Source organism: Cynocephalus volans, chromosome 15 (assembly GCF_027409185.1).
Source record: "Cynocephalus volans isolate mCynVol1 chromosome 15, mCynVol1.pri, whole genome shotgun sequence".
Lineage (NCBI taxonomy): Eukaryota > Metazoa > Chordata > Mammalia > Dermoptera > Cynocephalidae > Cynocephalus > Cynocephalus volans.
The window spans coordinates 76,763,877-76,778,876 of record NC_084474.1 but is presented as its reverse complement, the minus strand read 5'-3'; the positions used below and the strand labels follow the sequence as shown (position 1 = coordinate 76,778,876).

General features: G+C 45.7%; 1 protein-coding gene across 5 annotated transcripts in view; it reads right to left on the bottom strand.

Moving 5' to 3' along the window:
• Positions 1 to 15,000, bottom strand: part of ZHX2 (zinc fingers and homeoboxes 2) — a 164,827-nt gene that overhangs the window by 149,570 nt on the left and 257 nt on the right. The window contains exons 1-2 of one of the 5 annotated variants that reach the window (XM_063079544.1): positions 14,192 to 14,339; positions 6,667 to 6,727 (exon numbers count right to left, since the gene is read on the bottom strand). The gene's annotated coding sequence lies outside the window, so the exon portion shown is untranslated. Of the gene's footprint in view, positions 1 to 2,190; positions 2,321 to 2,965; positions 3,603 to 6,666; positions 6,728 to 14,191; positions 14,340 to 15,000 lie in introns of those variants that run through there. The other 4 variants (XM_063079541.1, XM_063079538.1, XM_063079543.1 and 1 more) reach the window with 4 other exon arrangements.

Genomic DNA, 15,000 nt, shown 5'->3' with positions numbered 1-15,000 from the left:
TTGGTCCTGGGCAATTTAGCTAACTTCTCTGTGTCTGCGCTTCCTCATCTATAAAAAGGAGAGAATGAGAGTATTCACATCACAGCACTGTCATGAAGACAAAATAGTCTCATCATAAGCGCTTGGGATGGTGCGTGGCCTATAAAAGTGCTTAATGACTATAGGCTCTTATTAGTATAATGAACATTATAGTTGCTGAACGAATGAATAAATCAACACATAGTTGCTAAATAAATGAAGGAATGAAATCCAGATAAAGTCCTGAGTTCAGACCCCACGGCAGCAGCTACTCACTCTTCCCTCTTCCCTGCCTGCCCCTCGCCTTTTACTGTTCATTCTAACTGGGACTTCCTATATCTGGGGAACTGCTACAACGGAGTGCTTAAGGCTAGGAAATTGGGCCTAGCTTTGAATAATGACTTTGCTTTATGCTGTGTGGCTTGGGAAAATTTCTTCACCTCTCTGAGCCTCAGTTTCTTCAACTGTAAACTGGGGATAACAGCATAGGGTTATGGTAAGAATTAAATGATAAAGAAAGTAACATATACAGCATCATGCCTGGCATATTATAACAATAAATGTTAGCAACTGTTATCAAACATTGTTATTATTCTTTTTAAATGCATAGCATCTGACTGAATCACATGGCCCTGAGGTGGATGAGATATTTGGGGTGGGGGGGCACCTTTCAGCATTTCAATATATGCTGCATTTACATCATAGGAATACCTTTTTTTTGGTGACAACAAACAGTAATATTTTGATTTTTTTCCTTTAAATGGGGAATAGCTATTATAGCCGATTTACCCTAAAACTTGGCCTCTTGAATTTTCCCCTTACGAGCCATTATATTCAGGCGGATCCATAGCTGACATCAAACCTGACTAGAAGGAAAGATCTAAGTGCACACGAGAACAATCGAGGAGCAGGGCATTTAGACAGCAATGATATTTCCACACATCACAGGCCCAGTTATTGTCATTGACATATTTCAACTTTCTTGTAAATTTTTTCCCCTCTTGCCTTAGAAGATGTTTATACCATTTTATGTAACTTTCCCTTTAAACTTAAATCAAACCTTTACGTTAGTCCCATTCAACCACTTGACGGCTCCATTAATTTATTTTTACTATTAAACAAGCCATTTTACAAGATATTTATTCCACTTGGTCGTCATCCAAATGCTTTTTGACATTACTGCCCTGGGACTGAACTGCTTAAACTCACTGCCCTCATAAATAGAAAATCACCTTTTGACTCAAATCTTGAAGAGCTCTCAGAACCTCACCCCCTTCACTTCTACAGGCATTAATTTGTGCTCTACATAAAGGAGTGAGTGAGCGTGTGTGTGTGTGTGTGTGTGTGTGTGTGTGTGTGTGTGTGTGTGTGTGTGTGTGTGTGTGTGTGTGTGTGTGTGTGTGTGTGTGTGTGTTAACAGGGTAATTGTGGGAGGTCTAAGCGCCCCCAAGTCTTGCCCAACAGGACCTGCCTCAGTCCTGGGGAGCTGCTAACTTCAAGAGAGAAAGGGACCATCTGCAGGCAGGTGGAGGAAGAACTCCAGGGCCTAAAAAGACAGTGATCCCTGGAGCCCAGGAGGGCAGCAGGCAGCAACTCTTTAAATGGGGAGGGGTCCAGGGAAAGTCATTACTCATCAACCTCCCTCCTCCTCCACGCCCCAAACAAAAGGCCATGGCAAAACAGCTGAAGGCAGAGACCCCCCTGGCTTTGAAGTCTATCAATCAGGTGGAAGCCTGAGCAAATCACAACTTGGCTTCCCCGTGAAGTTTTCTCCCCAGCCTGACAAACCCTCCTCCCCCTCCTCCCCCCCCCTCCTCCACCTCCCAAGCTCTGCACAGCAACGAGGCCAAAGGGACCGTCCTGTGATGCTTGCTGGTTTCCAACTTTCCGCTCCTCTCCGTCTCCGCAGCCTCCTGCAAAGCGGCTGGGAAAAGGGCAAGTTTGCAAAGCCGAGGATACCAAGTCCTGGGAAGCCACAAAGAAGCTACACCACCAACAAAGATTAACCTCTTGTGGGCCAGACGAAAAGCGCCAGCTGCTGTGCAGGGGGCGAACGTGGGTTCGGGCTGGCAGAAGCAGGCTGCGGGCGTGGGCCAGCCGGCCGCGGACAGCAGGGCCCGGGGCCCCCGCGACCCCCCCCACAGTCCCCTCCCCACGCGGGGTCCCCGGCACCTGAGCAGGGCGTGGGGGCCAGCGTCGCGCTCCGGCCCTGCCCCGGCAGGTAGCTCGGCGGCCGCCCGCGCCGCGCGCCCGCTGCCTGCAGCCACCAGGAGCGACGAGAGGAGAGGCAGCCTAAACCCACGGCGTCATGCTTCCTGCCACCACATTACGGCGAATCGTCACCGGGAGAGGGGAGAAGCGGGGAGGGAGGGCAGCAAACACACGGCCCCCAGCCTGCCCAAACGCGCGGGGACGGGGCCGCGTCCCGGGGGAGTCCCCGCGGGACCTGCCCGGTTGGCACAAAGCGCCGCAGTGGGGTCGAGAGGGGGAGGGAGGCGGCCACGAAAAAAAATAAATAGAAACCGAGTCGGGTCTACGTAACGCCCTGTCGAAAGCGGACGCCATATTTTTTTGTGGCTTATGTCGACATAGGGAAACGTAGACATGTTTTTCCTCCTCCTCCTCCTCCTCGGTCTGGCTCCCATTTATCCAAACTTGTAATCAAAACTCTTTAAAAAAAAAAAATCTCCTTTCCTCCTCCGTACCCACTTATTTCCTGCCCCCCGCGGGAAGAGCCTGCACCCCACCCCCGTCGGCACTCACCCCCCGCACCCCACTTCCAGTCACACCCCGGGCCAAGTCCCGTGAAGCACACACGTTTTCGGGAGCCGCGGCGGCGACGGCGGCGGTGGGAAAGTTGGGCTGGAGTGGCCGGCGCCGGGCGTGCGGGGCGCGGGGCCGGCGGCGCGGGCCGGGGGGTGCTCCGCGCCGACGCCAAGTTTCTTACCTGCGCCGGGGCTGGGGACGCGGGGACCCGGGCTGGGAACGCGGAGACGCGGCACGGGCGTTCCAAAATGGAACTCTGCTGGCTCCCCCCACCCACTCCCCACTCCCCACCGGGCCGCCCGGCTGGGGCTCCGTGGGAAAGCGGGGGGAAAGCCAGCCAGCCTGACAGACAGACAGACAGAAAAAGCCCCCGTGCGGAGGACGGTGGCCAAAATTTTAAAAAGAAAAAAAAAAAAAAAAAAAAAAAAAGGGAAAAAAAGGGGGAAAAAAAAATGCCTCGATCAGTGGGGAATCTACGCCAAAACCCACATGATCTGTAACGTCAGCATGCGGATTTGCATACGATACCACTGCCCGACCTGCCACCCGGGCGCGGGTTCCTCAGAAAGTTACAAAGTGCGATCCAGCCCCTCCGGAGACGCCGGCGAAATGTCATTTTCAGGCGGGAGGTGGGGGGGAGGCTGGCCCTGAGAGTGCTGGTTCCTGGCCAAGGTTGGGGGGCGGTCAGTGAACTTAAAAGTCGGAGCCCAGTAACGGACTCGGCGGAATTTCTGCGAGAAGAGGGGGAGGCGCGAGCGACATCATTGAATATTAAGCACGAGCCGGCGCGGCGGCCGCGGCCGAACCCTGCCGGTGCAATACCCATTTTCTTTATGAAAAGTTCAAGGTGTCACTGACGAGCTCCACCAACTGTTGATCCCGACCACGTGGAGCGGCAGAGCGAGGGACCGCGGGCCGCGTCCCTGTGCGGCGCGGGGGCTGCGCGCGGGCGGGGTCGCCAGGCTCTCGGGGCGCCGCCTGCGCCTCCAGCCGCCCCTGGACTCGGGGAAATGGTAACAGTGTGAACCGTTTCTCAGAGCGAGACACGTTGTACTCCCGGAGCGGTCGTGAGAGGGCTCGGGGTAGGGAGGGGAAGGAGGAGCCGCACTTATATAACGACTGGAAGTCAGATCCCGTTCACTGAGGAGATTCCGGGATCTCCGCCCGCGCCAGGGCTGAGGCTGCTGGAAGATCCGCAAACTTTTTTCCCCGAAGAGCCAATAACCAAACAGCCGCCCCGGGAGCCGATTTCAGCTCGTGTCGGGCCCGCGTTCGCCGGGATTCTCAGACTCGGAGACGGGCACACCCCTGCGGCGCTCGCGGGGAAGTCCCTCGGGAGCCAGGCGGGTCACTTTCGGAATGGGGGACTCTGCGCTCCCGGCGGAAGGGGCTCTCTAACCCGGCCGCCCCCAGGCTCCCCGCCAGCGCCTGAGAGCCAAGGCGGGCGGTGTCTGGGTGCCTTTCGCCTGCGGCCTCGGGAGCCTTGAACTTGGTGTCCTTGGCGCCGCGCTCCAGAACAGTAAGGACTGGAGATTCGGGGGACCCTTGGGGACCTGCGTGCGCCGCGCGCACCCTCGCAGGCTTGTGGCGGCTTCGGCATCTCCCGGGGCCGGCTGGGCGGGAGCGCGCACGAGCCGAGCCGGGCCGCGGGGACGCCGTCTGGGGTCTAGTTTGACAGTCTGAGCTCAGCGAGAAAACAAAGGGAGCCTTAGAGACGCGGCGGAGTCCCCGCCCGCTCCGCACATTAGCAGGCGCATCGCGTCGGGGCTTCCTGGCCAGGTCTGCTCTGGGGAATTAGAACGAACTCTAGCGGCGGTTTGCGACTCGGCTCTGGGCTCCAGGGCAGCAACAGGTGGCCTTGTGCAGCGGAATGGCCTGTGGCGAGGAACGGGACTGAGGTGAGGACGGCTGGCCTTGGTGGCTGACTGAATGGCCCACGCGCTGGGTGACCTTTTGGCATTTTTGTTTCCTAGGCTGGGGAGAAGGAACCGTTTAGTTTTGCTAAGATCTCCGCTAGGGCTCCCATTTCTCGGACATAACCCCTGGACTCCCCAGAAAAATTTCAAAATAAAAATAAAAATAGCTCATATGCAAAACTTTCTTACAGGCCTGCACCTGTTTGTTTGGTTATTGCTTATGTAGGGTTTGTTTGCTTTTTAACAGTCCATCAAACAAGGTCCTGGTCTGGGAGGGGCTCTCTTGGGCGACACTCGCAGAACTGAGAAGCAACTGGCCACGCTTGGACGGGATTCTGTTAAGAACTTCTAGATGACTATAATCCAGATCGTGCTGCGCCTTTCTAAAATGCATTTGATACCTATTATCTAAGAGCCTAATCTGCTTGACATCAACCTCAAGATTTAGAAATGCTGGTCCTCCCACTTGCACCCCACCCCAGAGTGTGCCAGAATAGTAAAAATAAAAATAAAATAAAATAAAATAAAAAAACCAAAAACCTACCAACTTCAATATTTTTACATTACTTACCTTGTTATGCCCTTCCAGGTCATGCCACCCTCTAGGCTCCCCATTTTGAAAAATAGGTATAGCTCTCAGTCTGTTTCCATGAAAAGTGTCCAAACCTAAAGGAAGCTATTCTTATTTTGAGGCTGTACCTCCTCTCATGATCAGTCATTTAGTAGGGTTTTCTATAAGCCAACTTCCCTTTGCCACCACTTCATTGCCACCTGTTTCTGGTTGAGAGATTATATACAGGACGGGAAGGGCCAGTGTGGAGGAAAGTGGGCTAACCTTCAGGACTGCTTACTGAGCTATATCTTCAGGTCACTTGGATTTCATGGACACTGGCAGGGATGTGAGGCTTCCGATGTGCTGTCATGGCTTTAAATTGTTCAAAGTTTAGCATGGGATGATCTTTCACCATAAAAAACAAACAAACAAACAAACAAACAAAACAAAAAAAACAGCAAGGAGTAGAACAAGGATGACTTTTGCATTAAGTGCTATGATCCTAGTTTGCTTCTTGTGTAAATGGGGTAGGTAGACCCTTATCTGATAGGATTCAGGAGCTTTGGAATCAATAATTATGGGGGTAATGTGAATTTAGTGCTTTATGTCTATGTCAGTTGCTGCTCAATCTTTACAACAACCTTATCAGATAGCACTCTCAAAATGTTTTATTTTGGGTTCCCATTAAACTCTTAAAACAATTGATGACCCCAAATAACTTTTTATTTATGTAGGTTATATATGTTGACATTTACCATATCAGAAATTAAACTGAAAAAAATAAAAATAAAAACACAGGAATTCACAAACACACTTTCCATTAGCCATCAGAGCAGTGACATCATTACATGTCATGTAGTCTCTGGAAAACTCTACTGTACACTTGTGAGAGAGAGAGTGAAAAGGGCAAGTAACATTTAAGCACTATTATGAAAGTTGTTTTGACCTTGGAAACCCCCCTGAAGGGGTTTTGAAGACCTCCAAGGTCTCTAGACCACATTTTGAGAACCACTGTTAAGATAAGTTATGTTATTATCCTTATTTTACAGACAAGAAAGCCAAGACTCAGAGAAATGTAATAACTTGCTCAAGACAAATGGGGGAAACTAGGATTTACACTGGGTTCATGAAAGGCCAGAGCCAGAGTTCTTAACCATTGCACAATTCCACCTTTCCGATAACAAACTGAGCTCCAACTCCAGCAGCCTTAGTGCTTCCCAAGACTGTTTTTATTAACAGCAAACAGTTCTGAGGGCCTACCAGGTGCCAGGTACTGCACAGCGCTTCGTATGCATTATTTTATCAAATCCTTACAACCACCTACCCTGCAGAGGTGAAAAATTGCACTTCAGGGAGGTTAAGAAGCTTCTCCAAAGTCACACAGCCAATGAGTAGTAGAACCTGGATTCCAACCTTTGTCTGGTGGCTTCAGAACCAAAGAAGGACAGGAGACCATCATGATGTTTTCTAGAAGCTGGGGGAGGGGAAGCAATCAACTTTTGTTTCATAATTTGGTGAAGACAAGATCTCATTGGGGAGGCTTGCAAACTTAGAAATGGCAGGAGAAGAAATAAAAATCACAATATTATCCTTGGGTAGCTCCTAATGTAATGACACCAAGGCCACACTGGCTAATAAACCCAAAGGAGATGTGGGGGAGAAGCAAAGATTTGGAATTGGGATGTAAATTGCAGTTTACAACTCCAGTGGTTTGAGTCCTGCATGTGTGTGCTGGATAACTTTTTTAAATGAATGAAAAAGAAAACACAAAATGCAGAGAAGCAGGAAAAAGAAATCAATTAGCAATTCTATAATATACTGGTTATAATTTTGTTATACATCTTTTCATGTTAGATTTATTCAATTTTTTTCCTTTATAAGACCCTTAAAAGAAATAGAAACTATTAAATATCTATTAACCAACTGTAGCATGGGACAGACACTACTGACACTAATAATAAAAACAGAGTGTGTGACCTTTTGGAACATTCAGATTGCTTTACCAAATTCCTGCAAGTGAGAGGTAAAAGAAAATCTACTGGATGTTATTTCCTTCCATGTCTGCTATCTTCTCAACCCATGGTTAGATATAAAATGTCCTGTGCCTTGAGAAGAAATCTCATGGCATTGCTAGAATTGGAATTGGGACTTGATGTTTTCAAGTTTATAACAGAAGCTTGACTTAGCAGCAACTTGAACCTGCTTGGAGTACAGAAATGAAAGTTTACAAAACGGGGAAAACCAGAGCTTCTTTATTTGATTTCAAGTCTGATTCAATCTTTGCATTGTCCCTGTAAAGTAGGTAGAGCAGATACTATTATCTCCATTTTACAGAGGAGGTTACTGAAGCTTATACAGGTTACAGCAATTAGTTCAAGTTCACAGACTGAATTCAGAGCCAGGATTTAAATCCAAGTCTTGTAACTGCAGGCTAGTGCTATTTTTATGCCCCTTCTTCATCATTTGCTATTGTACTAAAAGGAGACTGAACATGGCCCCATCAGACAATGCGCCTCTTTTTTTGCAGAATCCTGGAGTGCAATTACCACCTGACAAGGTCTTTCTGTCATACACTATTTTATATGTACTTATTCATTTATTTGTTTGTCTCTCCACTAGAATGTAAGGTTCATGCAGGCAGGAACTTTGTTTAGTTTACTGCAGGATCCCCATGTTTAAACCTGCCTTGCATATTGTAGGTTTGCAAGTAATTGCCGAACAAATGAATGAGTGAAGTGCACTTCTTGTCAGGGTTCACCCAGTAATAGGAAGCCAATGCTGTACAATACTATACACAACTTCTGTTTACCTAGAATCGTTTTAGCTAAGCACTTTGTTTACTGGGGTCAAGGTTGCTGTTTCTGTGGTATATGGGCTTTGTGTCTGGTGAGGAAGTGCATAGGCAGTCAGTCCTTACTGGATTCCCAGCACAAAGATAATTAGCTCTGCACTGGTCTTTAGGTATCTGTTCTTTTAACCAACTCATTTTACAGGTGGAAAAACTGAGGCTGCTGGTGGCAGTGCCAACACTAGAACTCAAGTTTCCTGACTTGTGGCTTATGTCAACTTCCCTGCAGATTTTATTACCAACAACAAAACCTAAAGCTTACCAGACAGAAACAGAGCTTCATCCTTAATCAGTAAACAAAGGAGCTAAGAAAGATCTGCACAGCCATGTATGGTGGGGGAAAAGGCTTATGAGACGGGCAAGGAAGCACCTGTTCCAGAGCTCTGGTAGGAGGCAGATGGCAGGACAGGGTCATATGGGCCTGTGACTTTGTCTCGAATGCAGGGCTAATAATGCCTGTTGGCTTCCTTCATAAGATTTTTGTGAGCCTCCAATGAAATAACAGTGCAACTGTGCCTCTTTGCTCTTATAATGAACTTAGGTATCATGATGTTTTGATCTATCCAGTTAGTTATTTGGTAGCTAGAGCATAGAGACTCTGGGGTTTGAATTCCAGTGCCCACTTACCTTCTCTGAACTTTAGTATCCTTATCTCTGAGTACTAAATGGGAATAATGATAATACCTATCTCCCAGGGATGCTGAGATAATTCGTGTAAAGTATTGAGCTTTTTGTGCCTGACCCACTGTGAGGACTCAGTAAACGTTACCTAGCATAATCATTTCTTACATAAAAATAATACATATTCATTGTTGAAAATTTAGAAAATTCACAAAATAAAACATTTTTGAAGGAATAATATATATGTGCAAGATATATAATATACAAGTAATATATATGAGCAAGAAATGTAATATAAGCAAATATATGTATATATAAGCAAAAACAAAGACTTTAGATAAGTGGACAGATAGATAGAGATCACTCAATTTTACCATCCAGAAGAAAGCACTGTGAGCATCTTTCTATATATGTATGCCTACATTAAGTTATTTTTTAAGTGTCTACTGTGTTTCACACACTGTTCTAGGGACTGGAGATACAGAGCTTATGTATTAGATCTAGATAATAAGTAAATATATAATATACCAGGTTGTGATAAATTCTTGAAGTTGAGTAAAGTTTAGTTTAAGGATAGAAAGAAAAGGCTTCTTGAGCTGATATTTGGATGAGTGATGAAAGGACCCTGGTGGGAGCTGCAAAAATATGTTAAGTGGCCGTAAGTATAGCAAACCATCTCTGGTGAATGCGGCCCCTACATAATGGCTATTTTTTCTCGTCATTAAGAATTTATACGCCTTTTAAAAATGCCAGTTTTAATGGCTCTGTAATAAAGTTGTTTATTGCAAGGCTGAACAACAACAGCATTGTATTACTCAAGATAAGCTAGCTTATGCTTCAGTAACAACCCCCAGATCTCAGTAAACTTAAAACTACAAAGGTTTATTTCTTGTCCTTGCTGCATATCCACGAAGGGTCAACAGGAGGCTCTGACCATCACAGTCACTCACGGACTCAGGCTGACAAAGCCATTACCACATTCATAAGACTTTGCCGATTGTTGTGCAAGAGGGAAAAGATCTTGTACAGACAATGAAATGTTCAGCCAGGAAGTAGCCGACATCACTTTCGCTTACCACTCATTGGTCAAAACTAATCACAAAGTTACCCACAAGAATCCATGGAAGTGTTATGTGCCTGGAAATGGAAAGAACTGGAAATATTTGCACTGATATGATAGCACTCATGACTCCCATAAATAATAATGAGAGATCATAATTATTGATCATTCACTATGTGCTGAGGATTTTACATGTATCATCTCACTGAATCGCCACAAAAACCCACATTTTATATTCATTTTACAGATATGGAAACTGAAACTTAAAGAGCTTAAGTACTTTGCTCAGCATCACCAGCTGTTAAGTGATGGAGTTGAGATTTAAACCTAATTCTATCTTCTTCCAGGGGATGGACTCTTAAAACACTGTCCTCAAACACCATTAGATTTAATTGCTCCCCTATTGCTGGGCATTAGGTAGTTTCATTTTTTTCCAGTGTACAATCTTGTGCCAAGTCTTTGGGATCATCCATGATTACTTCCTTAGGATAAATTCTTAGATAAATACATGCTTTGTTGAAATATACACATAATTCAAGGGTAAATACCCTTTGCAAAGAGTGAAAGTTTCAGAAGGTGTGGTAGATAGTCTCTTAACTTCTGTCCATCCTTTCCCTCCCTATATGAAAAATACTTCACCATTAGGAGGTGGAGTTTATTCCCCCACCCCTGTACCTGGATTGGTTCTATGGTGGCATTGGGTACAATGGAAGTGATATTCTGAGACATCTGAGCCCAGGCCTGAAGAGATGGCAGTTCCTGCTTCCTTCTGCCTGGAATCCTGGTGCCATGTTGTGAGAAGTCCAAGCTTCATGGAGAGGCCACATGGAGGAAAACCAAGATGCTGGGGACAACAGTCCCAGCTGAGTTCCTGGCTGACATCTAGGGAGACTTTAGCCATGTGAGTGAGCCACCCAGGATGCTCCAGCCTAACTGATCTCCCTATTGATGACAGCCCAAATAATGTCACATAGAGCAGAAGAATCACCCAGCTTAACCCAGTCAACCCACAGAATGATGAGATAATAATAAAATGCTAGTTGTTTAATACTACTAAGTTTTGAGGTGGTTTGTTACACAGGAGTAGATAACTAAAAGTGGAAGGTATTATCCATATCTCCTTACTTACATATATATCTGAATATTCCAGATCTACTTTCCACTGAGTTCTGCAGAATGTAGTATTCTGAGATCTATTGATAAGGCCAGGACACAGGGTAGAGGGGTGCTGTGGATTGATTGAATTGTGTCCCCCAAAGTCCATATATTAGAAGCTTAACTCCCACTGTGACTATTGAGGGTGGGAAATCCTATAATGGTAATTGAAAGGTGAGGCCTTGAAGAGGTGATTAGATTGTAGGACCATGCAGTAGTGAATAGATTAATAATGGTGGTCAGGGGCGTACTTCTGAGAGTTTAAAAAGGAAGTGCATGAGGAGCTATCTCTCGCTCTCTCTGCTCCACCATTTTTGCAATGTGATTCTCTGCCGTCACTGTCGCCACCACCAAGACCTTTACCAAATGTGTTACCTGGATTTTAGACTTCCTAGCCTCTGAAACCATAAGCAATAAATATTGTTTTCTTACAAGTTGCCCAGTTCCAGGTATTTTGTTATAAGCAACAGAAACAGACTAATACAAGGGGTATCTCTGTCCATGATGCCTGGGCTGGCCACTTCTCTGAATCAAATGCCTTTCTTGATATCAGTTGTTTCTCATGAAACAGCTGGATTCAGCCTAAGGACCTCACACACAGGTCCCAGGTCCTAAGCAGATGAATATTTAGGTAATATTTATCAAGCATAGATACTCAATAGGTGCTAGAGTTAAGTTTCTGTTTAGTGTTTCCAAAAACAGAGGTTTTCATGCTTCAGAGGTACACGCTGTGATGGGAACTCCAAGCAACTACTGTGTACAAGGCCACCTGGAAGGTGCTTCTTATACTTGTTTTATTTAATCTTCACAACCACCTTCTGAGTAGGTATATTGCCTCCTTAATTTATGGAGGAAACTGAGGCTCATAGAAGTTTAAGAATTATCCATGGGCCAAACAGCTAATACGTTCTGAGACCTCTTCTCTTGGCTTGTAGGCTGCTGCCATATTGCTCTGTGCTCCCCAGACTCTTCCTTGTGTGCATGGACAGAAGGAGTGACAGAGAACTCTTTGGTGTCTCTTCTTATAAGGGCATTAATCCCATCTTTAGGGTCCCTCCCTCATAACCTCATCTAACCCTAATTACCTCCCAAAGACGCCATCTCCAAATATCATCACATTATGGGTTAGAGCTTCAACATATAAGTTTCGCAGGGACAAATACTCAACCCATAATACTCCACCCTGGTCCCCCAAAATTCATATTCTTCTCATATGCAAAATATATTCATTCCATTCTAACAGCTCCAAAGTTCTTAATTCATTCTGGCATCAACTCAAAAGTTTAAAGTCCAAAGTCTCATCAAAACAGCATCTAAATCACATATGGGTGAGACTCAAGTTACTATTCATCCTGAGACAGAATTCATCTCTAGCTGTAAACCTGTGAAACCAGACAAGTTATGTGCTTCTAAAATATAATGGTGGGACAAGCACAGGATAAACATTCCTACTCCAAAAGGGAGAAATCAGAAGGAGGAACTAGGTCCCCAGCAAGTCCAGAATCTAGGAAAGCAAATTCCACCAGCTCTTAAGTCTCAAAAATAATCCTCTTTGGTTTGCTACTCTACCCTCCAGACCTATTATGGTAGCAGCATCACCCCCATGGCTCTAGGAAGTGGTCCTGCCCACTCTGCTCTGTCAGGCAGTCTCTCCCTAAATGCTCTAGGCAGAGGCCATCTGGCCTGTTGAAATCCAGGCAGTGGTCTTGATGGTCTCTAAATCACCTTTGGGGTAATTTTCTTCTCTTCTTGAAAACCAGAACACATTCACAGCTGACGAGCTCTATCATCTCACCTTGTAAAATCCAAGAAGTCGGGCAGCTTTCTTTCATTTTGTCCTGTCTCCATTCCCTTCAGTTCACATTAGCAGTACCCCACTCTTAGTGCCAAATCTGTATTAGTCAGCTTGGGCTGTCATAACAAAATGCCATAGACTGGGTGGCTTAAATGGTGGGCACTTATTTTCTCACAGTTTTGGAGTCTGGGAAGTCTAAGATCAAGGTGTTGGGTAGGTTTCTTTCTGAGCCTTCTTCTCTTAGCTTGTAGAAAGAAGTGGTCACTGGGGCCTATAAATTAAATGTGCCACCTATACCCTAACCCAGATTCTGAGAAAACATTTCCTCCTGGCAGCAGGCAGGTTATGGTGAATCTCCAAATGCAGATGTGCTCCACGTAGTCTGGTGGTAGTTCACCCTCCCTGGTCTGTAGATAGGAAGCCTGTTGAGTGGCGTACTGCCGTAACAAATACCTAGAAATATGGAAGTGGGTTTGGAACTAGGTAATGGGTAGAGGACGAAAGAGCTTTTGAGGTGCATGCTAGAAATGTGGATACGGGTGATTCTGGTGAGTGCTCAGAAAGAAAAGAGGAGAGCTGGAGAGAAAGCATTCATCTTCTTAGAGGATACATAAACAATCATGAGTAGAATGTTGGTAGAAATAAGAAATTTTTCAACCACACCCCTCCTTCCTCCCTCCAGTTCTGATGCACTTAGTTAAAAACAAAAACAAACACACACACACACACACAAAACAAAAATAAAAAAACGAGCCTCCCTTCTTCTCAAACATTATGGAACAGACATTTAGCATCATCCTGTTTACTATCCCTTCTGCCCCTCCTTCCCATGACAAAATGTTGATCACCAACAGTTACTCTGAATGAAAATGAGTTAAAATTCATTTCCTTGGAAGAATTTGGGAGGAGAACTTCATAACTCCCCTTGGGATAATTGGACAGCCCCTGGTCAGGAGCAGGTCAGCACAACTGGGGATCAGCTATCCAGTGCTCTAAAGAGCCAGCCCCTTCCTGATCCCCGCCTGAGATGTGACTCTCAGAAGAAGTCTGGGTGAGTGACTGACCCTCAGCAGGCCAGACTTCCCTTCCATAGTCAGATGGCTCCTGGGGCAGCTGGGAAGGCACATTCAGCTGGGGCTGAGTGTAGGACTCTTGTTACTCCTTTCAACTCATCCACGACCTGTGCCAATTGCTCAATTCCATTATTTTAAAATACCCTAACCTTGTGAGGGTAGCATCCCTGCCTTTTCCATTCACTGTTGCATTCTCAAACACTTAGAATTATGTCTGGCTCTGGCAAATAGTAAACATTCAATAAATATTTGATGGATCAATAAATTCCATAGTTGTCTTCACTAAACTCTAAGTTCTACTAGGCAGGGACTATTTGTGTCTTATTAGATCTCCAAGGCTTAATATGGTATTTGGCACATAGTACATGATCAATAAATATAATTACCTACAGAACTGAGCAGCTCCTGGGACACTCTTTTTTTATTCCTTAGGGGAGTCACTGTGGCCTCATGGTTAGGAGCAGGAGTTTAGAGTCTGGCAGTTCTGAGTTTGGAAACTGACTCAGCCATTTTCTCTCTACGGATCTCGTGGTGAGCACTTTCAACTCTTTGTGTTACCTATGAGAAAGGTAGGGATGATGACACCTACTATCTTACTTCAACTCACGGGTTGTTGAGAGGGTTCAGCAGAAGGCACACAGCACTTAATAATTATTGTGTTGGACTATCTTTGACTTCTGTCACAGATAATCCTGCCCTCACTACTCAATTGCAAAAAGTGATATGTCAGGGAGAGTCAGGGCCTGAGATCTGCATCCAGGCTGTTGGCTCCCATTCTAGAGCCAATAGGGTGATCTGAGCATTACTCGCAGGAGTAAAAGAGCCCAGTGGAAATCCTGATTTGTCCTTGATGAGACTGCATGGTGGGTGTGTTGTGGGGGGAGGATGTTACATGCTGATAAGCAAGGATGAAAAGCCACACATGACTTAAAGAAAATGATGAGTTGATCATTACATAATAAATGCTGTCTTGTAGGCCAAATATTGTGATGCCTGGAGGCTGTGAGGGGAAAGAACAAAAGGGGCCCAAATGTTGTTACTAAATGACCTCTGTGTTCACCTCTCCCCGAGGGCTAGAACAGACAGTGAAGTGCGGTGGTTAAGTGCAGGAGCTCTGATCCAGATACCCTGGGATGGAATCCTGGGCAAGTTACTTACTGTCTGTGTCTCTTTGTCCTCCTCTGTAATATGGAGG